The following is a 23,277-nucleotide window of genomic DNA, read 5'->3' as shown; positions in this document are numbered from 1 at the left end:
CGAAAAGGAAGCATGGATAAATACATGGATACATTAAAAATAGCAGAAAGAACTACTCACTAAAGCTTGTTGACCCTGGAGAGTCATTTTGAGAGGTCAGAACATCCTGGATGATACTGACTAAAATATCTCTCTCAGTCTCTCAAAGAGATTATAAAAAAAATGGACTAAAAAAAGTCAAGATTGAAGAAGATCTCATTTAATTCAACTATATTTGGGAGGAGCATCATTTATAGATGTGCACCTCCTGAATAAAAAAGATCATAAGTAATGTTTTGAAATGTGGTCAATGTAAAACAGCTGTTTATAATAGGACAAATACTGAAAATGAGTACATAAAAGGCAGAGAGTAAGGGAGACACAGCATGAACACATCCTGGAGCACAATTTTATTACAACAATATATCTAACCTCTGGTCAACTGCAGACTCTTCCAGACCAAATGCTTTGCACCCTTCACTGTCTTCCTTCATCCATTTCCTCTTGTTCTCCTCCCCAGGCCCTGCTCCTGCTATAGACCTTCCAATGTCCTCTTCCCCTTCATCCTACCCAAACCAGCTTTTGGAAAATATTTACTTAATTTTTTCACAGGAACATGATCTATGTGTGGCTCCCTACAAGGAAAACTCCAAAGTCTCCGACCAAAGAAGCAAACTGTCAATTGTGGCACTTCCAGAAATTAGCTAATGGAAGAGGAGTGGTATTTGGGAAAGACAGGGCAAAGACTTTCCTGAATTCTCAGCATTTTATCTTCCGCCTGTTTGTAAGGTTGGTGGGGGTGTTGGAGTCTAATCTGTGCTCTTGGTACCACAAATTGCATGACATTGGACAGATTCTTTAACCTCTTTGAGGCTTAGTTTCCCTCGTCCCTGTCATGCAATGTTTCTTCAACGACTAAAGTATGCCCTTATTTTTCATTTGCAGTGTAGGCAGGAGAACTTAGATTCTTACAGTTTTATTTCTAGTAATTAAGTAGCTTTCAGTTGTTACCTCTTTCACTCCTCTTACCTTACACACTTAAACCCACATAAACGTCCCAATCATTTAACAAAAATAGGCAGGAAAGAAAGGGGAAAGCAGTGATTAAAGCTATTCTAATTCATTTATAAAATTTTAAAGGCCAATTTGTTTCACTTTTAAGACCTCTGGACTAGGTGTACTTGTTGCAATAACCCCCCAAACTTGGAATTTTCTGAGCTAGATGGATAAATTTTACTAAAAAAATTTTACTTCTACTGAAAAGTGTGAGCTTAAAGAAAAATCCATCCAGAATGTATATGACAGCTCTAGTTTCATTTGAACTACGAGTGCTCTGGTTCACGTTACTTATGTGTCACCAGGCAACTGTCCCTGAGTCTTTCAGTCTCAGGGGTGTTGACTCTTAAATTCCAAGCTACATACTCCACCCGAGTACTGAGGTTTCTGAAAATCTCAAAACTTTGCACGCTGGGGTGTGCAGGACAGTGACGATATATAATCATACTTCATAGGGTATGGAGAGTGAAGTGTTCTGGCATTTTCAGAAGCCCCTATCACAAGTGTGGAAACAACAAAAACAATACAAGTGTTCATAGGTTTGGGGGTTTTTTTGTTTCCTTGTTTGTTCTTTACCTACTCGTGTTATGTCACTTTCCGCAGCAAAACCTCTCTGAAGCATGGATAGAAAGCAGAAGTACCTATCAACTGTTAACTTGAATAGTCTTCATATTTTAAAGTATTTTAATTGCCAAGATTAAAATTTGAAACCTGTTTCCCAGTAACTTCTAAATCAGGAGGCTTTCTGTAGTCTGAAACACTATGTTTCTTTGATGTACTTTTAATTTAAGATAAGCTAGCCCTGTCAAAGCAGAATATTTTTGCTATTTTTTCCCCACAGGCATTTGTTCAACTGAGGCCAAGCAGAATGGCCATTTTGCTGCTGCATTCTATGCATGAGGTAAACTCTTTTGAGCTTAAGAGTGTTCTCTTTCTTTTAATCCTTTCTATAACCTGCCTCCAGATTTATCTGAGAAACATATGTTGAGTCATTCTCATCTCTATTTTTCATATCCATAGTAGTAATTATAACTGTAAATAGAATTTTTAGTATTCTTAAAACTGCATTTTTAAAATATTAGCTGCAATCTGTCTGTCTCTCCCTTTAATTTATTCCAGTGGTAACTTCCATTTTTAAAATTAAGGGTAATATGTAAACATGTGATTCATTTTCTAATTCTATCACCATCTATAACTGGGGGCAAGTGACTAACTTCTCATAACACATTTTTAATGACCTGTGAAGTTCAGTAGCTGGGTGAAGATTAATAAGTATGTTTTCCAAATTTAAAAATATATAGAAATATTTCAATAGGCTAATTTAAAAACTTGAAATGTAGCATTTTACACGAGACTCATGAGTCTCAATGTGACCTTAACCACAGCATACCTAATCTAGTTTCTTTTTCCTATTTTACAAATTAATGGAATTGATGCAAAGTCAAACGAATCAATGCCATTAAAGACTGTCAAGAGAAACCAAAAAATGACAATGTATAAGTAACTTGGAAATATCTGAGAATTTGGGGGCTAGAAGGAACTCCGGTCATCAGCAAATTAATAAACAAAAATTAAGCAAACAGACAAACAAACAAACACAAAGCAACCCTGAATTCAAAGATGAGGAAGAGACCAGATTGCAGATACGATGGAGATCTGGTTAATTTCAGAATCAAGTCTAGACATCATGTCACTGGACATCTGGGCCAGTACTTATCCCACAATAATGACGGTTTCTAATTGTTTTCAAGGATAAAAACTACTTTTTAACATCATATCACTAGTGGATATGGTGGGTGTAATCTGTAAGGGGAAAAGGCCCAGCCTCTGGGGTGTGTGCAGGAGAGCAAGGCAGCCCTTCTGCTACCGCACTCGATGAAGGTCAGGCCTTCCTGTGGTTAGGGGAAGGTTTCCGCTTGTAAAGTCTATTAGGGAAGCACATGTCCATATCGTGACCTTGAGCCTTGCTTAGAAGTGATTTCTGCGTTCTTCTAAGGCTTTATGAAAAAAATAAAAGCATTCACCTCCTTCACTGGAAAGCACTCTTGCTTGAGAGTAGACTGTTGGGGTGGAAGGAGGCTTAGTTAAATGAGAATTCCAGTTTGGAATGATGAGATTCAGGTCCTAACAGTTACTTACTGTTGTAATTTAAAAGTTGTATTCATTGGGGTATGAATTGCATAAATGCCAAATATATAATGATCATAACATATACTGATTTCTCTATGTGTAGGGAGAGGGATTCTAGCCTAGATTCCAGGGAGGCAGAACAAGACTGAAGAACCTTGCCTGTGGAAGGTGGGCAGAAACGTGAAACAAGGTGGTCGGCTGGATACTAAGGAGAGAGCCAACCAGTAGTGGGCCCCGGAGAATGGGCACAATGAATGGACTTGTGTAGTAATGATGTTGAATATCTAATTCTAGGTTTCTTTTTTCTGCACTATAATTCTCTCATATTATCCTCAAGTCTTTGGTAAAGTTTACTATGCACTACAACCATCTTAGTGATATCTCTGCTTTGGGCAACAAAGGGAGTACCCTGGGGACAGTCTAAGATGACATAGACTAGAGAGAGTTGCAACAGCATCAAAAAGCTTTAGGAGACAGCAGGGAATGGTGAGCAGGGAGACCAGAGGACCAGACCAGAAAAAGTGACAGCTAGCACCCAGGGTAGATCCATAGACTCTGAGGATTCTAAGAAATAGTAGGTGTGGGGAAAACAAACAAACAGAACAGATTGTACCTCCTGGAGTGTGGAAGCTACAACTATGTTTACTGAGGTTTAATAGCAAGATGACTCCTCAAAGTTGAAGAACCTACACTTTTTAGATATCTGTTGATTGAGAAAACATTTAACAGTTGAAAAGGTACTATAAAATAAACATTTTAAAGAAATTAACCCTTATTTTTATAACAATAATCTATATACATTTGAAAAATGTTAGTATATATGATATGTGACAGTATTTATTCAGACACAGATGCATGGCTTTGTGGACCTCCTCGACTAATTCTATAGAATTCTAGGGGATCAGGATATTCATTGTTGGCAAACACTGGACTGTATCATAAATCATGGCCTAATGGCCAGCACCCGTCTCCTGTAACAACCATAATTTTAATCACTAACTTGTCAGCCTTCTTCTACCTACCTTTAATTCTGCCCTTCTTCCATGTGGAATTATAGGCTATTTAAAAGTTTTAAAAAAATGTTTAACACTTGGGTAATCTAAGTCCCTCAGATAGCTCTTAGAGATCGAAAGGCTAGATAACCATGATTGTCAATGTTCAGTAGACAATTCCAGAGGGTCTCAGCAATATATGGGTAGAACAGAATGCAAAAATCTCTCGTGCTAGATTCCATCCCACAGTCCCATCATTTGTTCAGCGCAGAGTCCTGGGAGCCTATTTTGAGTACTGACAGCCCACCTCCAGTTTCGGGCTGTGGGCTTACACATTAATGGCATCCTTGCCTTATCCAAGCGTCATTTGTTAGGGTATGATAGTCACATGACAGAGAATCATTCTTGAGGGGAAAAAAATAAGATATCACTCCTGAAAACTCTAAATTATTTTCAGCAAGGCTGGGATGGAAAGTCTCAATTAGCAAGTGCAATAAAGATGTGACATTTAAAAACAAATTATAACACATTTCCATCCTTCATTGGAATACTGAATGATGACATATTGTTCTTTTATAGTTGCCATTTCCAAGTTTTAATTGCCTTGGTTTAATTGGTTGTATCCAAAGAAATGTCAATTCGGTAATTACCCCTATGCTATTGGAATCACCTTCATTTAACGAGCAAAGGAAAACTGACTTCTGAAAGGGAAAAACAATTAAAATATAATACCGGGGAAATACTGTATCATTGAGGTATTAAAAAATAATATTGTATATGACTGAAACTCAGTTTATTTCATAGGAATCAAAAAAATGTTCTTTTTAAATTCGAAACAGTAATATACCAAATACATAATCAAACATAAATTAGTTAATACAGAATCATGTTCATTCATTTATAAATTTATTAATTCACTTAGAAAATATCTACTGAGTGCCAATGATATGCCTGGCAAGAATTATATAACTACTTTCACGGAATCTAATGGGTGAGAAAAAAATAATCAACACAAATCCGTGTATGAATACAAACTGTGGTAAGTCGTAGATGAAAAATTATGTGGGCTTATGTGAGTGTATCAGAACCTGACACATTGATAATATGAGCTGAGATATGGACAAAAGGAACATCTGGTATAGAGGTAGAAAGAGAGTATTTCAAGCAGTAGAGAAGAGCACAGCACATTTCAGGAACTGAAGGAAGGCCAGTGTGGCCCAAACGCAGAGAAGAAGGTAAGAAATGGCACAAGATGGAGTAGCTCACTTAACAGGGGCTACATCATTGAGGCGTGTTAAAGATTGGGTCTACTATTCTAAAAGTACTGGGAAGCCACTGAAGTCTTTTAAGCAATAGCGTGACAATCAAAATTGAATTCTTAGATCACTTTGGCTACAGTAAATGGAATAGACTGAGAAAGAAGAGTGGATTCAAGAGATGAGTTTGGAGGCAGCTGCAGTATTCCAAGTGAGACATAATAAATTAGAAGGTAGAGCTTACGCCTTCGATTTAACAATCCATAAAGTCTACAGTTATTTGTGTTCTACAAGTGACCTATTTTCAAAGAATTAAATGTGTCGGAGCTAAAAGGAAAGCAGAGTGATAGAATAGAAGGTATGTGTGCTTTAGAAGGAACTACAGCTGGCTTAGCATTCTGGTCTGAACTTTTCGCTCCACTCCTTGTTAGCTGAGGGATGTTATGTGAGGCATTAAGCTCTCTGAGCCTCAGCTCCCACATCTTCTGAGTGCACATAATAATACCTCCCACAGTTGAGAAGATTAAGTGGGACAATGAATGTGATGTTCTCCGCGTGGAAGGCCAGTTAACACTGAAGAGCCCAGGACACATCAGCGGGTCTCATCCCCTCCTATTACAGATCTTCATCTTCCTTTTGAAACTTGTTCCTCCTCCTGTGTTTTCTTTCTCAGTGAATAGCACTATAATCCAGCCAGTTGCACAAGTCAGAAACCCAGCAGGCATCCTTTCCCCTCACCTTCCATGATAATCAAGTCATACAAAGTCTATTCTCTAAATAGCTCTTGAACCAATGGACCGACTGCTCTGCTCTTTCACTACCCTAGTTAAGGGCACCAGCCTCTCTAGATTAGATGATCCTCTTCACTCATTACCCTGCCTCCATTTTGTTGTCCCCTAGTCCATTCTTTACACTAGCCAAGCAAATATCACTATCTCAGTTCTCTGACTACTCCCCTTATGCCAAGAAAACGTCATCCAGTTCCTTAGCATGGCTAACAACACCCTCCCTGATGTACACTCCGCCTACTTCCCATCCTCACCTCTTGCCACTCCTCCCCCCACCTTGGGTCTGGCAGGTGAAAGAAACTGCTCCCCATTTAGGACGTGTAGCTCCCAGACGTACTCCCTTCACCTCCACATTCAGGCCACCGGCTGGAGCACTCTCCCTCCAAAGCTTCTCTTGATTAGGTCAACAACTTCTCAACACTGAGCCTCAGCTCAGAAAAAAAAAAGTGTCTGGGAGGCACTTTTGCTCCACTTGACTGTATCCCAAGTATGTTGGACAGCCTATAACATGAATTTCATTATTTGAATGAATTGAACAAGCGGTCAAATGAGGTCTAAGGAGTCTGATTGGATTGGCCAAGGTTACATAGGTTAGGGGTTACTGTGAGGAGAAGATCCAGGTCTTCGGCCACATGTTGCAGTGTCCCCTTCTCTCCATCATGCTGACATTTTGCCTTATTAATCTCAATTGCACTGGCTCTCCTCATTAAGCCTTTGAAACATTCTCTTCATGTGGTTGCGAAATATTGCTCATTTATACCGAGGCTTATAGTTTTTGCACTCAAAACAGATCAATGTCCCCTCCTTCCAAAAGCCTTCCTGGACTCCCCTAAGAAGTGGTAGCCGTGGCTCGTGTGACACTCTCAAGCACTCCTGTAGCATTTTTATACTGCTCTCCCTACCTGTGATACTGTGAATTCTTCCGAAACTAGGACCATGCTGGCTTCATTTTACATCTCTGATACCCAAGACTGTTCTTGGGACAGAGTAGTGGTACTTGATATTTGTTGATTGTAATGGCTCTTCAGAGCTGAACAGTATCCAAATAAGGGCAACTAAAGTGATGTAAGGAATGCCAGGGGGAAAAAATGATGCAAGAATAAGAAGACAGACTAAGATGATGATGGCTCTGCTATATAGAGATAGGGAGTTTGAGAAAAGGCACAGATGGCTCTGGCTAAGAGGAAGAATCGAGAAGGTGATTGAGAAGATGATGCCACTGCTGGAACAGGCTTCCTCTCCTAGTGAGAACCTTCAGTCCCTCAGAGACCTTACTGCTTCTTTTTATTCAGGACAGAGAACTGGAGTCAGAAAAGAAGAAGCTCTCACTTTCAGACAGCTGGAAAGGTAAGAAAGCTGAGTCACAGAGCACTTTCTATGCCTGCTGGGAAGCCTACAGCCAACACTAGAGAAACTGGTTTCATAGGTGTTGCAGGTTCCTGAAATGGCAGAATCATAGTCAGCCGATTGTGATGGAAATAGAACTGAGCTGGGGGCAGAAATCCAAGTGTTGGTCCTAGTCTTGCCCATAGCCTTGGGCAAAGCTCTGAGCCTCATTTTCCTCCTCTGTGCAATATAAGAGGTTTGAACTAGATGGTCTCCTATAGTGCTTTCTCATGCAGGGATTCTTTGATGTATGGGCTCAGCACTTGGATTTACTTAATGCAGCTATACAACCAAGGGTAAGAAGACTGTTGATCTGGGTAATGCATGCAAAGGCAGACATGCAACCTCATCCTTTTCACTCCTGTAACTTGATGTGGACTAGCTGAAGCACGTATCCACAACGGTATTTCCTCGTTCATACACAGTAAGCACAGCCAAAAGCTTTATGAATAAAAAATTAGAGATACGGTAAGGCTGTAAAGCAGTGGTTCGCAAATATCAAAATCAGTGTGGTAACTTTTGGAAAACAAGTTCCAACGCCTTGCACCAGATATGCCAAATCAGAACCTTCAAGATGGAACCCTAGGAATGTTTTTTACAAAGCTCTCATGTGATTTTGATGATGAACTAGTTTGGGGCTCATTTATAAAGGAAAATTAGTGTTTCTCAAAGGGTATCTAAGATGCTTATTTAAAATATCTGGGGGGCTTCCCTGGTGACGCAGTGGTTGAGAGTCCGCCTGCCGATGCAGGGGACACGGGTTCATGTCCCGGTCCAGGAAGATCCCACCTGCCGCGGAGCGGCTGGGCTCGTGAGCCATGGCCACTGAGCCTGCGCGTCTGGAGCCTGTGCTCTGCAACGGGAGAGGCCACAGCAGTGAGAGGCCCGCGTACCGCCAAAAAAAAAAAAAAAAAAAGAGTTCAGGACAACCTTTTAATTAAACAATTTGCTGAGATCTTATCTGAGGAAGCAAGTTAGAAATATGTCTCTGTTCCTGTTGGTTGGTTTTTTAGCTAAATCACAAATGTTAATGTCATTATAATAATCATAGATTAGGCAAGATATAATGACTAGTACCTACTAAGCAACAATATTTAAGGGACATCCTAGAATCATAAAATGATCCAAGGTAGTCATCATTTCTAGTCAACAACCTTCAAAACAAATATTTATTGTTGAGAAGCCCAGAAGTATGCTGTCCAAGGTCTCACCCAGCTGGTGAGGAGCCCACCCAGCTCCAGACCTTAGTTACCTGACTCTGCTTCATTAATCTGTCTTTATACCACGGGCCCTAGACTGTGTGCTCTTCAACTCAGTATGCCGACTGTTTGCTTCAGTGCTAGAACAGGACTACATTAGACCTGAAATATCTTTCAGAGAATACAATATAAAATGCTATTACTACAGATAGATTTTTTAGGACAAAGCTTTTTTTCACCCTCATTAGTTCTTCTCAATTCGTCTAATAAAATATGTTTGTGAAAAGACGTGCTTGTCTTGATCTCTTGCTAAACTGAAATAGGAAATGTCTCCTAGAGTCCCCATTCTTGAGTTGACCAGTTTTGGGTATAGCACAATAATAGGCATTTCATAAAAATGATGAAACCAAATGGACCATAGCTATTATGAGATCTAGCTTTGATTTTTTTAAAAAAATTCACTAAAAGCATTAATGGAAAAGACCAAGTTATCCAAAGTCATATAATTTTTAACAGAATTCAAATTCTTCCCTTTTCCTGTTTTCATACCCTACTCTTTTTCTCTTCCTTCCCATTGATGTTATAGACTTTCTAAAATATGTGAACACACAGATATTTTCACAAAGGGAAAAAAGTAAGGAACATGACATCAAGAAAGAGAAATTGCAAGAAAATAACTTAAACATTCACTAGCTGTAGATAGATTTGGTGAAGGCTTTCTGACTGAGGATTTGGTTGGTTTTGTTTTTTGAAGGGTGAGTTTTGTGTCTGTTTTGCTCTCATTCAAATTTTGCATGCCAACTCAGATTGTGTTGCTATATCCTGTCAAGTGTTTTATTGTGGAAGTCATTTCTTCCACAAAATCAATATCTAATTTCCTAAATAAAGAAAAAAATACTTACAAATCTCTGATTCAAATATGCTGCTATTTCTAAGTCAGGTTTAGCAAGAAATTTTGATAAATCTTTTTTTCCTGTAAATTAAAAAAAAAAACTATGAAGAACCAGAAAAGGTGAAAATTAATTTAGATTATCAAATTTTAATCATTGTCTTTTTTAAACTTCAAACTGGTAAACACCATGACTTGCTTGACTTCCTTCAGAAAAGCAGAGCCTCCAATTCTACAATAAAATTTTCTATTAAAAGTTAAGCGGCTTCATTTCAAATAACAAGTGTTAGTACCTAGGACTGCCAGCTACAAAATGCAATGAATAATTACTGCATCAGTGCTAGTAGGGATTAATGTCAAGTTAAGAAAGTCATCACATAAAAATAACCGTCCATTACAGCAAACATTTGTAGTCACAGAAAATGACTGTAAAAAATATTTGGCATAACTACACCTTTATTTGGCAAAACATACTGCACTTTGGGGATATGACTGTAGAGAATCTTTTGCATCTTTCCCAGGTGCCTTGAAGCGCTGTACCAGTATTCCTAATACCCACGTGGAGACCACGTGGAAGAAATCCAAGCATCTTGCTCCCAGAAATGAAGATAAACTATGTACATATAATTCTTCTTTACAGATTGGGCCCTGTATCTCAGGGCTGAGCATCTGACCCAAGAAAGGTGAAAAATAACAGGAGTATAAACCACAGGTGACCTACAGGATCAAGTCCAAGCCCCTTCACAGTGTACATGATGCCCTCCAGAAGCTGGCCCCAATCTACCTCTCCTTCATTTTCACCCATGCCAGATCTGGGCTAGTCCTAAAGCTCTGCAGTCACACCTTGCCTAAGCCCCCTGTGCCTTGTTTATAGTGCCCTGCTGGCTGAGGTTCTTTGCCCTCAATCCCCTCCCCATCCTCTGGTTAACACATATTCATCCACTCAGGGTTCATTTGTACGTCCCTTTCTCAGAAGGCTACTATGCCCCCTTGGACGAGGCAGGTTCCCTCCTCTGTGCTCGAAAACACTCTGGCCTATCTCTATTGTTGAACTTATCACCTATATTATTAATTTCTGATTAGTGCCTGCCTCTCACCTCCCACCTCACACAAGTTTTTTAAAGCCTTTTGAGGGTATAGACTGTGACTCATTCATCTTGCGCATGGTAGGAGGGATGCAATAAATATCTGTTGAATGTCAAGGTTTGTGAGGTGCTTTTCAGACTCAGAGTTGCTTGAATGCATACTTATCACTGTGGAAGAATTTTAAAACCAAAGCAGACATCTTTTAACCGCGTTCCTCTACCCAGCTTCCTATATGGTTTTCACTGTTCCTCTCACTGTGTATCTGAGACCATTTCCCTTCAAATGAGTCCTATTTGTTTAGACTGAATAAAGGAACTGAGAAGAGGAATTGAAAAATAAATGAACAAATGATCTTATGGGAAGTAGTAACGAAGTTAAAATGTATAAGCTTCAAAATTTATGTAACATAATGCAAATATGCACCCCTAAAAGAGCAAGATTAAGAAAAATACTTCTGTAGCCCTAATTTTTCAAACATTTGCATACGGCTCTTGGCAATGATCTAGTAGAAACTGTAAACAGGAATCCAGCTTAAAGTCAGTTAGATAAAACTAAACACTGTTATTTGTCTTTAAAATGCATATTTTAAAAAATCTCTATAATTTTATACTTTTTCCAGGATTAAATTTGGTTTTATTTTACAAATTTCCACCTATCTCTGCCCATTGTACTAGAACCAAAGAAAGAAAGAAATAGAAGAGTGACATAGTTATTTTTCCCTCTCCACTTCTTTGCAGCTGCAGCTTATGTTACATTCAAATATACTCATGCAATGGACTTTAAAAATACTATCCACTTGAATTTTTGATTCCTCATATACATCAAAATTCAGATTTATGGAGGATATGCTAAACACAAATACGCTAAATATTAAGAGACTGAGTCTCTACTTATCCTTTAAATTATCAATTATCAAAAACTTTACTAACAAAAGAGATGTAATTCCTGAAAAGGTTTTAAGAACAGTGGCATGCCCTTAACAACAAGAACAACAAGTTGTTTTGAGCACACATCTCTTATTTATGAATATTTATTTTTATAAATTTATAAGTATCACTCTTCTAATGACTAGTATAATTTATATGTTATATTATCATTATCATGTATGTTAAATACATCAACAGAAATGTAAAATAAGATAAGAATACTGTAAATATAACTAGGTGTTCTACTATGTTCTTCCTGAACTTCCAGATTGGATGCAGAATTTATAAGACATTGCTACTACACAAGATTTAATTCTCTCTCCATTATCTCTTGGAACTACAGTTAAATAGCAATATACATATAACATATACTGGCTAAGAGATTCCCAAGGGGAGAAGGCCAATGGTCTCAGCAAAGGTTATTATAGGCTTTGCAAGGGGAGCAGATCTAGATATGAGTGGTTCAGCAGAAATTCATCGTATTAGAAAACATGCACACACAGGGTTGTGAATTAGCAGAGATTTTGAAAATCGGCTAGTTCAGTGATTTTCAAACTATTAAAAAAATTTTTTTTTCCCCAAATGAACTCTTTAGCAGGTGGCCAATATATAAGACAGACATAAGCTGAAGGGCTCTGGCTAATGCAGCTTCAGTCTCTACCCACTCTCTCTCCTTCCTCCTCTCCTCTCCCTCCAGGAGTGCAGTTTGAAAATTACTTGACAACACTGTCATTTTAGAGATAAGGCTACCAAGCTGTAGATGGAACAAGAGAGGCCATTTTAAGACAATGTAATAGATAAAGTAGCTGAAATTATTAATCCTGGACACTTGGCTATACTCCCTTTAGATGCCCCTGCCCTGTCTTCATGAACTGGCTTCCCTGCACATTCCCTATCTGATCTCATTTGCAAATATAAATTTTTAAAGTATGACCTGGTAAGATTTAAGGTATTTTTGCTTCTAGAGTTTGGTAAAATGATGAATACTTATTTTTTTCTTTGAAATATATATTTTCTAACTTGAAAGTTTTCATGACTCAAGCAGTCAGCCATGTCAATATGCAAAACTCTGCATAAAGAAGAAGGATCCAGTGCACTTTCATACACAAGATTTCAGGGGGTCCTGCAACCTCAAAAATCAAGATAAATAATAGTTAAAGCAATAGTTTTTTAAAAATCAAAATTAGTGCAAAAGATCTATGATGAAAAACATCAAATTTTAAAATAAAGATTTTATTCTGCACTTATACAACTTGGCCTCACGTACCTCACCCTAGCCCTGGACCTGGTCTGGGAACTTCTTTGAAAAAATGAACTACAAACATAAAAATGATGTCTGGTTAGTTGTATTAAGTAAATGTCTGCCTCTATAATACCTAGGATTGTAGAAGAAGGAAATGTTGTTTGGAGGGAGGAAAAGCCCAGTCAAGGTGTGCTCTGCAATATAGACCTTACACCTCAGTCTGCAGGACTCAAGATAAAGTTAAGTTGTTTGAGAACAAATAAGCATCTAGAGAACTACATGAGGTAATACTCAGTCCATGGTTGCACTGAGCTAGTTTACAATTTCAATGAGTTACTAAATATAGTTATAGCTGCTTCAAGGGGCATCATTTTCCACTTTTGTTTTTAAAGGCAAATCATAGTTCTAAAATGTGTAAAGACCTGAACATTCAAAATGTCAGTTGAACTTCATCTGATTCCTAAAAGCAAATCGACCACTTCAACTGCAAGACCCAGTTTTAAAAGGCTGTCTCCTTAAGACACATTTAATCTCTCAAGCATTATAAAGATGAAAACAACCATCAAAAGATGAATCACTGTGACATGAGAGAGCACAGACATTCGTGAGGATGTTTTCTATCCATAGAACTCAAATGAACTAGCTTAGGAAAACAAATGACTCTATGCCTGACACAGAGTAGGCACTCAACACATATTTACTGGATAAACGAAGAATGAATGAAAGTTGAAAAAAGATTAGAAGCAAGTAAAATAGGACCAGATTATAAAGCACTTTGAAACAGAGACTTTATGCTGTAGGCTTCTAAGCTGAGGTTTAACAAGACAAAAAAAAAAAAAAGTGGCTCTTTAAAATAAAGAATGGGGGCTTCCCTGGTGGCGCAGTGGTTGAGAGTCTGCCTGCCGATGCACAGGACACGGGTTCGTGCCCCAGTCCGGGAAGATCCCACATGCCATGAAGCGACTAGGCCCGTGAGCCATGGCCGCTGAGCCTGCGCGTCCGGAGCCTGTGCTCGGCAACGGGAGAGGCCACAACAGTGAGAGGCCCGCGTACTACAAAAAAAATAAAATAAATTAAAAAAATAAATAAAATAAAATAAAGAATGGGTGAGTTGATAATAAGCAAACAGTAAATCCAGCTGCAAGTCTCTAGAAGTAATCTTGGCATTGGCAATAAAGGCCCACCAAAGGGGAAGACAGTAAAATTGAATTAAGGAAGGTGTGGCAGAGACTGCTAGTTGGGCTCCCAATAGCTCTTCTCTCCTTCCTCTCTAAGAAATAGGAAGTTTAGATGGGTACATAGCTAAGGACCACATTGCCAAGCCTCTCATGCTGCTAGATATGGCCATGCAAATGGATTTTCTCATTTAAACATGAGCTATGAGCAGAAGTGATGTATGCAGTTCTAGGTTATACTCTAAAATAGAGGGGAGTGTGGCCCCTCCCTCTTCTCTTCCCCTTTCTGAAAACTGGACTGTATCTGTGTGGTGATATTCACCACGTGAACAAGGAAACCACTTTGGGGATGACGAAGCAACAAGATGGAAGGAGCCTGTATCCCTAACATGGTTAAGCCATTATACCACCTCTGTACCATCTACCTGGGCTGTAATAAGACAGAACTAAACCTCCATTGTGTTTAATCCACTATTCTTTGGGGACTTTATTATAACTGCCAAACCGATATCTTAACTAATTCAGATGAATAAAAAAAAACATTTCAAAATGAAAAAATCCATGGAATGTGGTAATAGGCTAAGGTGAACGAAGGAGGGCAATGAGCTGAAACAACTGCAAGGTTTTACGTTTAGGGAACTGGATCACAGAATCACTAACAAAATAACAGATGAGAAGAAGAGCTAGTAAGTTTAGATGCTGGCAATCTTGCCAAGGGGACAGCAGAGTAACTAACTGGAACTATGGGCCTGGAACTCAGACAAGAGGAGAAAATTAAAAATGGAAATTTCAGCAATTTTGTATAGTATATAGAGTTGACAAGATGAGAATTGATAGAATCTCAGACTAAAAGAGATCAGAGTGTGTCTATGAATAATAGCGTGTTCTCACAGGAGACAACAGAAGAAGCAGTAATCAGAAAAGGAAAAAAAATAACATTATTATCTTAATAAAGAGAAGGGTAATGATTGAAAACATGGAATAATAGAATTAACCTTGATCCTAGATGGCAAGCAAATTTAAAAGGAATCTGATGTGGTCAAAACTTCTTAAATCTGTTTAAAGGTATCATGAAAAATTAATCATTTCTTGAAATAGAAAAGCATTAATCAGAGTTCTGAACAGGTCAGGTCTCAATCATGCTTTAGTTTCAACTTAAACCTCCAGAGTTTCAAGAGTGCAAAGAACAAACGACAGATACTTATTCTCTCCTTTTATCATTCTCATAAGAGAGGAAGCAATGAGGAGAAAGGAAGAAAGGAAAATGGAAGCAGAAGTGTTTTGCGACTGCCCTTTTCCTTTCTAGGAGGCTGATGTTTACAAGTGTAGAAATGACAAAACGAAATGAAGCCTCCTGCCCAACTTTTATTAATTTACCTTCAAAGATGTAGTGGATCTAAATTGCACATTTAAACCTTAAAGTTCATCTAAGTTTGGCAACATGAAAGTCAACTGCTACTTATATGAAGCAAGAGCTTGGGAATGCAATCTGTATCACTTACCAGATGCATTCCAATTACTGAAAGGTCACCAGTATTCCAAAATATTCAGGCACTGTTGTGGTACCATGCCCTCTAACAGTCCTTCTTCCCCACTTGGCCTCGGCCATCCAACCAGAGGGTATTATTTAGGAAGGAGTCAAATCAAAGATTTCTGTTTTTTTTTCATTCCACTGTCCACTTCACAATGATGAAGCTCACCATCGTAGCTTTTTCTTAAGATTATTTTCTCTCTACTTTAGCCTGAAGAATGTACATTTCAGCCACCCAAAAGACAACGGGGAAAACTCCAGGATTCTTTACCACTACATTTTCATTGCAACCAATCATACTAATTCACTTTGTATGAGAAACTGATATTCCCCTCCTCTCCTTTGATGAGATGTCTGTTAGTAATCTTTTCCTCTGCTCATAGTGATTGTATTATCCATGGTCTTTAAAATGTTTTGGGGATAGTTTTGTCCTTGTTGTTTCTAGCATTATACTTGAGTTTCATAACCAGTCTTCTCAAGTTCTTAATACTGGCTTGAATTTTGGGATTCCACAGCCCCTCTTTTTGTTTCTTTTTTTTTTTACATAATGACCAGACATTACAGTTCATTTCTCCAAGTAAATCAGAGTGGGAGGGCCTGCCCCCAAATGACCTCTCCCTTATAAATGGTTGCAAAATACCTAAACAAAGGTTGCTGTACATCACCAAATTAGCTTGCGGAAAAAATAGTCTTTTTCTTACCTTGAAGATGGTATCAGGGAAGAGTGTATGTGTGTGTTCCACGGGTGGGGCAGGAGGGAGGATTGCCCTTCATAGGGCTTAGAATTCAATGTGGACAACTGCCTAGCCTCACTCCCATCGGTTCTGCCCAACCCCTCAGGCGTGGCTTATGTGGTTCTAAAATTCCTGGCATTTAACACAAAATCTGAAAGCCACTCTGAGCATTCAGTAAAGCCCCTTTCTCCACCGTCTTACCACATGTCATATAAAAACCACACCATAAAAGTACCAGACACATATTTATTCTAAACTACCCACTGTTTCTTTATAAAGCTTTAATAAAGGAAGTACCTTTAAAAAAAAAAAAAGGAAGTACCTTTTAAATTTCTCCAACAACATTAAACTTCTTAGCCTATATTACTTTCTTGCCTGTATTATAATCTTTAAACAGCAGAAAATCAACTCATAAGCCTTACATGTGTTCCATATGACTTACGGTATTTTAATAGGTATGCCTGGGTCTAAAGAGAAAACTGTTAAGCATCACAGTTAATACGTAATTTTTATGTTAATAATAAAACAGTTAAAATTTTAAGTACTACATCCAATGTTGTGATATTCACACCAGCAGATTTAGATCTGGTATTCAAATATTTATGCTCACAAAAGAAAGCCGATGAAAACTCATATATGAAAGTGATATACCAACTCATTGGGAGGGAAGGGAGCAAACAACTGCTGAGTGCCCGTGATTTTCCAATTACATCTTAAACATTCTCTCACGGAATCCTTAAAAAAGCCCTCAGAGGTAAACATTAATACCATTGGATACCTGAGGAATTCCAAGATTATAACAAAGCCAGTGCCAAGCAGTGTCAGGATTTGAATCCACAAAGTCAGACGAACTCAGTAATGATAGTGGTGCTTGACTAAGTCAACCCACAGGAGCAGCACAGAGTAAACACATGGGAGAGCAGAGCTGATGAACCCTACTTTAGAGGTCACTTTGGGTATGCCACCTATTTTTTTTCAAAGTGATTTTGATGAGTCATCCTATTAGCATTATATTTTAACACCAGATGCTCCATCCTCACCTTGATAAGATCAGTAACCTGTTCAAAGGAACCCAATCTGTTTTTTTAAAAAGCACAGCAATGTCCTTGAAGGCAGTTCAGGACTAGCATTAAATGTGCTGTCACCTGGCAAAACTACCGGAAAGTGATTTGACAGACTCCTAGAGTAACACAGGTGGGAGATGGGGGCGGAGTACAAAAAAAACCATCATAGATCCCCAATTTCAAAAAATTGTTTTTGAAATAGATTTGGTGCCCTCTGGGGTAAGGCAAGATGCTCTTAGGAAATGGACATAATGATCTCTTAATAGTAAACCCTTTGGACTTCCGTTTCCATATCTGCACAGATAACCCGTGGGAGCTTTATGGGCTTCTGCAATGTTACCCTTCGAGTCCGGTTGAGAGGCAGTGTCAGTGCTGAGAACACTAGACAAAGAAATTCAGACGATCATAAAAGTTTGGTCAGAGAAGGCTAAAGCTGGGAGAGATTCTAACACTAAAAACAGTATAATGCTAAGCACATGTACTCTGGAGCCAGATTGGCTCTAGAACATAACAGCTATATCTTGGGCTACTTCAGGACAACTTTTCTTATTTATAATGTGAAAATAAAACTTCTGCCTCACAGAGTGTTACAAAGATTAAATGAGACGATGAGACAATGTCTGAAAAGTACTTAGAATAAATGCCCTAATAAACGATAGTCATTATTATTAGGATGTTCTTTGCACCAAAGGAGAAACTGCACTGTAGAAGGTTAATGAGTAGCACAAGATCACAGGCCATTACTTTACTGGGGGCAAAGGAGTATAAACTCAGCTTCATCTAAAACCACATTGCCTCTAAATAACCTATGACCAACAAAGGACCAGAAAAGGTCTGTGAAGATTTCAAATTTAGATATTTTTTTCATTAATAAAATTGGTTTATAGTCAACTTTTTTTCCTCTTCCTGACCTCCATTTCCTTTCAAAACTAACTCTGTATGAATTCCTATGTGGTCTTGACCCTGTTATTTCCTGGGCCGAAGGGCTCCCTTTTTAATCTACTTTGTCCTAATATTCTCAGTCATGGCTATTTCTTTCTCCTACAGTCTAGGAAAAACACATGTAGAAAAAATGTATTAGAGAAGCCTTATTCTGAGGCATATATCTTTGCTAACTATTTAACATCCTGCAGATTTAGATGCTTCTACCTAACTAAAAATTAGATTGTTAGTTCCATATTTTAGAATAGCATTAAAAAAATCTGAAATAGCATTTTGAGATAAATTCATTCTTAAAGGGTCTTTTGAAGAGTGACTCTTGGGCACTATCTATAAGAACTCTCTCTGAAGAGCAAACCGACCAAGATTTCAAACTTAGCTCATCAATAAGTAGGCTTAGACTGAAATGCTCATTTCTGGTTTTCCTATTTACCTTTACTAAGGGATGCAGCCCAGTCTTGTTTCTCTTTGTCATTGTTGTCGACGTCACCAATTTGAGGATTTTTTTTTTTAAATCCAGGTATATGGGTCAACTAAAAAAACCTTCACTTTCTTAATTCATGATCTGTCTAGAACTGGAGATACATTTATAGCAGACTAATACGATAGGCTGTATAGAATGCACTTCATGACTGGAGCCCAACACTCAGCTGAATTTAAAAACTGCTGACATCATTAAAGTACAAAATTAGAATAAAGGAAAGTCTGAATATGCTTTTCTACAAAGATGTATTTTTTCCTAGAGTGTTGCTGACACACTGAATTCTTTACATTAAATTTGTTTTTTAGAAGATGAATTAACTTATTTAAATATGCTTCACTTTAAGACATTAAATTCAAGGCAAGAAGATTATGGACAGGACAAAAAAAAGAGACAAAACTCAACAAAGATATATTTAATGTCAAAATTACCTCCTTCCTTCCGTCCCTTGAATTTGAGAATGACTACATGTCTCATACTGAGATCAGTGACATTTACTACTAGCTGAATTTACACCTCCTATACCAGCACCTCGTTCATGTCAGGATTTATCTGGCTCAGAGAAAAATGGCAGCTGCAGCGGTGATTCACTAAAACTAATTCTTAGTGAAGCAGCTGCTGCTAAACAGCAGCACCAATCACACATCAATCATTCGCTGATTGTCACAGCTAGTTCAGGCACATCATCTGCTTAGTCTACTGATTGTGTGGTTGTTGATATTTGCATCACATTGCAGTGTTACTGTTGTCATATCATGCTGCACTAGTTGAAATAACATCATCTTGTGGACCTTATGAGAAAATCCACATAATCATGAAAATACAACCATTTTGTGAAGGAGCTGATGAAAAGAGCAATCATTCTAAATGCTAAGAGACTAGCTTATTTTCAGTAGTGTGATTCTATCCACCTCTCATTGCTCTGAGGGACTGACCTCAGTCAGTCACACTCCAGCAGTATTATAAGTACCAGATTTGGTGTTACGGGTTGAATTTTGACCCTCAAAAAGAAACATTGAAGTCCAAACCCCAGTACCTATGACTGTGATCTTACTTGTAGATGTAACCAAGTTAAAATGAGGTCATACTATTGCAGGGTAGGCCTTTAATCCAATATAACTGGTGTCCTTATAAAAAGAGGGGGAAAAGGGAAAGGGAGGTGGGCGGAGGGATAAATTAGGAGGCTGGGATTAACATGTACCCACTACTACATATAAAATAGATAACCAACAAGGACCTACTGTATAGTGCAGAGAACTCTACTCATTACTCTGTAATAATCTATATTGGAAAAGAATCTGAAAAAGAATATATATATATCTGAATCACTGTACTATACACCTGAAACTTATGCAATATTGTAAATAAATCAATGATACTTCAATAAAATTTTTTTTAAAAGGGGGGGGGGGAAATGTGAAGACACAGAGACACAAGAAGAACATCATGTGAAGATGGAGGCAGAGACTGGAGTGATATATCTACAAGCCAAGGAATACCTGTGGCTGCCAGAAGGGACCATGAAGGATCCTCCCCTAGAGGCTTTGGAGAGTGCGTAGTCCTGTCAACACTGTGAAATAATACATTTCTGTTGTTTTAAGTACCAGTTTGTGGTACCCTGTTACAGCATCCCTTTTGGGGCATCCATCTGGGGATGGTGAAAGAATATCAGCAGCTCCTAGAGGGCACGGGTATAAAGTGTGTTGACTTAGGGAACCATAGTGACTTAATAAACTCTCCTTTCAAGCCACATTTACTCAGACTTTACTCAAATCAAAGCACCCCTAAGGGCGTAGATAACTGAGGATAAACAAAATCAGGATCAGACTAACAGGTCTTAGATTAACAAATACGTAAAACTGGCTTGAGATGAACCAAATATCCCTTAACAACTTGCATGTCTAGTGCTTCCTGATATCTCATGACCTGCCGGTATTAACAGATATCAAGCTGTCACCATATTTACTCATGCCTAGAAGTTCCAACACACTCAAAAGAACAAACAGGTGTATCAGAATCACTACATTACCTATTTCCATAAAGTTTTTCAAAGCCAAGGAAGTGCAACAGAAATGGTACAATCAGAATAAGGGAAATAAGAAATATGCTTAAGAGATTAAGCCATTAAACTAAACCTTCATAATCTTGCGTAAGCTTTTATCTTGGAAGGTGGTAAAACACAGCAGCTAGACTCAGACACCCTTGAGTCGTGCTAGCTCCACTATTAACTAGCTTTATATCTGTAAGCAAGTTATATACCATCTCTAAACTTCAATTCAATCATTAACAAATGAGACTAATAATGCTACCAACTTTATAAAGAAATCATTTGGTAATTATCAGCAACTCTTCTTATTAGTAATCTCAATGTTAGCTAAAATTGCTACTTTACTTATGGAAGAGATATTCCTCCAGGCCTCTGCTTTCTGTTTCTAAACCAGGAAGAAATAAAGCCAGCTACCAAATGGGTCGACTCCAAAAAGTACCCATAGTGCCATAGTCTCTCTTGGACTATATGCAACTGGACAGAAAGATTAAATCCTTTACAAATTTTGTTGATAAGAGTTGTTCTAAAATGTTCTAATCCATTTCTCCTGTTTGGTAAATAGAAGATACTGGACATGACAGTATCTTTTTTAATCTTTCAGCCTCCTGCAGTTTTTGATGGTCATTATTCAGAGTAGCAAATATTATTAGGATATTTTAAAAATAATCCTTTAATAAGTGTATCAAAATAGCCTCTTACAATGTACAGAGCATGCTCATAGTACTGAATCAATCCCCTTATGACATCTTATTCTTTTGCTTCATTTTGTTTCACCTTCCATACGTGGAATTTCAGATACCTAAAAGGCCAGCCATCATGCCCTAAGTCTTTTCTTCTCAAACTAAAATAAATATATGCAATACATAATTTGCTATTTTCAAAACCTCTTCCAGGGCTTCCCTGGTGGTGCAGTGGTTGAGAGTCTGCCTGCCAATGCAGGGGACACGGGTTCGTGCCCCGGTCCGGGAAGATCCCACATGCCGCGGAGCGGCTGGGCCCGTGAGCCATGGCCGCTGAGCCTGTGCATCTGGAGCCTGTGCTCTGCAACGGGAGAGGCCACAACAGTGAGAGGCCCGCATAACACACACACACACACACACAAAAAAAACCTCTTCCAAATTGTTGTTGAGAAGTTAAATTTTTTAACCTAAATATATTTACTTCTAAGGCTTACAAATTTCACATTGTTGATTATAGTTCATCAATCTGGTCTGAGATAAATATCAATTCTACTAAATGCTGCCCTCCCCAGTCTTGTGTAATCAACAAAGGTGAAAAAATGCCTTCTAATATTAAGCAGAGTTCTGCCAAGAACAGAGCTATGGAGAATGTCACTAGAGATGTTCCTTCACCTTGAAATGGGTCCATTCAAGAAAGGAAGATAGAGTTTATAGATAGAGTTTGGATCTAATATGGTTAAGATGGCAATACTCCCCAAATGGATCTACAGATTCAAGCACAAGCCCCATCAAAATCCCAGCTTGCTTTTTTTCAGAATTTGAAAATTGATTCTAAAATCCAACTGGAATGTAAAAAACATAAAATGGCCAAACAACCTTGAAAAATAACAAAGTTGGAGGAGTCACACATCTTGTTTTAAAACTTACTACAGGGCTTCCCTGGTGGCGCAGTGGTTCAGAGTCTGCCTGCCAATGCAGGGGACACGGGTTCGAGCCCTGGTGTGGGAAGATCCCACATGCCGCGGAGCGACTAGGCCTGTGAGCCACAACTACTGAGCCTGCGCGTCTGAAGCTTGTGCTCCGCAACAAGAGAGGCCGCGACAGTGAGAGGCCCGCGCACCGTGATGAAGAGTGGCCCCCACTCGCCGCAACTAGAGAAAGCCCTCGCACAGAAAAGACCCAGCACAGCCAAAAATAAATAAATAAATGAAATTAAAAAAAAAAAAAAAACTTACTACAAAGCTATTGTCATCAAGATAATATGATACTGACATAAAGATAGGCAAGTAGATTAAGGCAATAGAATTGAGACTCTAGGGAAAAGAGCATAGATTATGGTCAACTGATTTTCAGCAAAAGTGCCAAGATAATTCAATGGGGGAAAGAATAGTCTTTTCAACAAATGGTGTCGGGACAACTGGATATCAGATGCAAAAGAATGAAGCTGGACCCATACCTCATACCACACACAAGAATTAACTGAAAACGGACCACAAATCTAAACGTAAGAGCTAAAACTATAAAACTTTTAAAAGAAAAATAAGAGTAAAGCTTCGTAACCTTGGTTTAGGCAACAGTTTCTTAGATATGACACCAAACGCACAAATGACAAATAATATAAATTAAACTTCACCAAAATTAAAAACTTTTGTGCATTAAAAGACACCATCAAAAAGTGAAAAGTTACCCACAGAAG

General features: G+C 38.4%; 1 protein-coding gene across 12 annotated transcripts in view; it reads right to left on the bottom strand.

The window, feature by feature from the left end:
- PKIB (cAMP-dependent protein kinase inhibitor beta) overlaps positions 1–23,277 on the bottom strand; it is a 102,859-nt gene that overhangs the window by 30,656 nt on the left and 48,926 nt on the right. For 5 of the 12 annotated variants that reach the window (XM_033867675.2, XM_019951442.3, XM_073789541.1 and 2 more), the window contains exon 3: positions 9,689–9,759. The exons of the other annotated variants lie outside the window; for them this stretch is intronic. The gene's annotated coding sequence lies outside the window, so the exon portion shown is untranslated. The remainder of the gene's footprint in view (positions 1–9,688; positions 9,760–23,277) is intronic. 12 annotated transcript variants of the gene reach the window in all.

The sequence above is a fragment of the Tursiops truncatus genome, chromosome 12, assembly GCF_011762595.2.
Source record: "Tursiops truncatus isolate mTurTru1 chromosome 12, mTurTru1.mat.Y, whole genome shotgun sequence".
Lineage (NCBI taxonomy): Eukaryota > Metazoa > Chordata > Mammalia > Artiodactyla > Delphinidae > Tursiops > Tursiops truncatus.
This window is presented reverse-complemented; position numbering and strand designations above follow the sequence as displayed.